The sequence below is a fragment of the Formica exsecta genome, unplaced genomic scaffold, assembly GCF_003651465.1.
Source record: "Formica exsecta isolate Colony F162 unplaced genomic scaffold, ASM365146v1 scaffold153, whole genome shotgun sequence".
NCBI lineage: Eukaryota > Metazoa > Arthropoda > Insecta > Hymenoptera > Formicidae > Formica > Formica exsecta.
In genome coordinates, this window is record NW_021848854.1 from 333,689 (window position 1) to 336,267 (window position 2,579).

The window sequence follows — 2,579 nt, forward strand, 5'->3', positions numbered from 1 at the left end:
TTTAATGTATTTTTATAAATCAGTTTTATTTTAATAAAAATCTACTTAGAAAATTAATTATTATTAATGTTGACAATCAAAATACTGTAATGAATACTATCTTCTAATCAAATTTTCACAAAGGAATTGATTCTAAGTTCATCAAATAAGTAATAGCTAAGAAGAAAAAATATATGTATAGATATACAGGGTGGTCCATTTTAAAAGAGCCAGTCAAATATCTCGAAAAATATGGAAGATACAGAAAAACGTTTCAGACAAAAGTTGTTTGGTTCGAAGGGGGACATAAGATGGTGCCACCATATTTTTCGAGATATTTGACTGGCTCTTTTAAAATGGACCACCCTGTATATTGTGTGCGATTTTTCTGATATGTATATCCCATGTTGTTATAAACAAGAAATTTTGAAAAGTAACACCTAATTTTTCTTACGTTTCATTAAATTATTGAATAAATCACTGTAATACACATATAAATAATGGCAATATATTCACGACTTAAACATGGATTATACATTTACAATTCGGCGTTAAAAAACGCGACAAAAAATTTCTTTACAATACGCATATATCATAATCCTTCCAAATCGATATACATGAGCCTTGAGTAAACATATCGCGTAGTTGTAACTTTAGAGCATACTATATATAAATAAAAATTCTAGATATCATGTTCAAGGATTGTGATAAAACGCGCTGTGCGATGGAGTACGCGAAATCAAGCGCATATCGCAAAATCACATCCGTTTCTGCGCAAATATATGTATATCAAGAATAAACGAAAGCAATTATAACTATCGCTAAGTTAAATAAAAAATAATACCTCAACCCATGCACAACATATATAATTTGTGTAATTATTAGTATGATGGATTAGATTACGAAATATTTCTAAAGTATCTTAAAATAAAATTTCTTTTTCCAAATTTATTTTAAAAAGATTTATTAGAAGATTGATAGAAAACATGATATATATATATATATATATATATAAAGATGAGATAGAAGAGTACGATTTCTATTTACAGATAGTTCATGATAAGCACATTTACTTACTACTATATTTAAACCATCTTATATATATATATAACTAAAAAATTTGGTGTAATATTCGTGTAATATCTACTATTATAAAGTCAACATAATTTATATTTCTGCGTTAAATTTCACAAACTATAAAATTTGTCATTTCAAAAAATATCAGTCATTTTAAGAAAGATATGACGTTCCACATTTTTGCTATTTCAAGTGCAGTTAACACATGACAATAATTATCATTAGGAAACTAAAGAAAAGACCAGTACTACAAAATATTTTTACTTTTTTATGATAATAAATTAATAATATAGTTAATGATATACAACAAATTATATAAATATATAGCATAATCAAATCATGAGATATGCAAAAAATATACAAAGTAATATCTAAAACGAATTTTGCGGTTATTTTCATATGTAATAAAAAGAGCGGACTTTACCCATTCCCAACTGTCTCTATACCTTTCACATTATCTCGTATTATACGTATCTCTCGTATACAAGAGATTTTCGTAAATAGCATCTTTAAGAAACAGCAAATTACACTTGATTAGCCAAGAAGGATTGCGAAAGAAATAGAAGCGAAATGCGAGTTAATAGAATGGGATATAGAATCTTGGAGAATATAAAAACGAAATTAAACTCTGTGCAATACAATTCGGGATAATTCTCGGAATAGAGCGGAGTCCAATACGATGCTGAATGAAAATACAACGGAAACTCTTCGGAGTGAGCCATTCATAATTCGCGTTCTCTGAGATGGCGAACTTGGCATAATTATATGTCTGCAACGTTTTAACGACACCAAAAGTGGCGCACATAACAAAAAAAAAAATAAATAATGATTGAGTACATACATGAAATAAAATTTGATAATATTCCTTTGCTAATAACCCGCAAATATCACGTATAAAATCTGGAAGAGTCTATATATCTGAAATTAAAGAAAGCACGAGAATGTGTAATAAAAGTATTAAAAAATTCAAGATATACGGTGGAATTTCTAGCATTCTTGATAACGCGGTTGACATTTCGAAACGTAAAATATGAAAATAATACAATATATCTCAAAATATTTTAAATTATAGGCTGATAAAAAAATGTGAACCGCAATTATATAAAAACACACACATACAATATTTCTTATTGCAAATATATTTATATATATGACAATCTCTATATTTATGATGATTTTAAAAATAAATAAAAATTTGTGTATTTCACATAATATTGCGCTAAATATCTTTATTAATAATTTTATTTTTGTTTTTTCACCCCAATTTTATTGTTACGCGTATATAACAAAAATTTTTCAACAATTCTTTATAATTGTACAGTTCTATTAAAAATATGCAAATTACTGCTTGTTTTTTCAGTGACATCCAGCATCAATCTTCTATTTGTGGATAATCCACATACAATTGTCAATAATAAGATCACATTCTAGTAATGAAATGCGGATTTAAATGTAATTTAATCTTTTTTTCCAGCATACGATTTTTAAATTTTAATTTAATCACGTATATATATATATATATA

General features: G+C 26.5%; 2 protein-coding genes across 2 annotated transcripts in view; both read right to left on the reverse strand.

Moving 5' to 3' along the window:
• LOC115232973 (neurocalcin homolog) overlaps positions 1 to 2,579 on the reverse strand; it is a 236,845-nt gene that overhangs the window by 232,484 nt on the left and 1,782 nt on the right. The gene's annotated exons all lie outside the window — the stretch shown is intronic.
• Positions 1 to 2,579, reverse strand: part of LOC115232971 (neuronal calcium sensor 2) — a 208,900-nt gene that overhangs the window by 204,679 nt on the left and 1,642 nt on the right. The gene's annotated exons all lie outside the window — the stretch shown is intronic.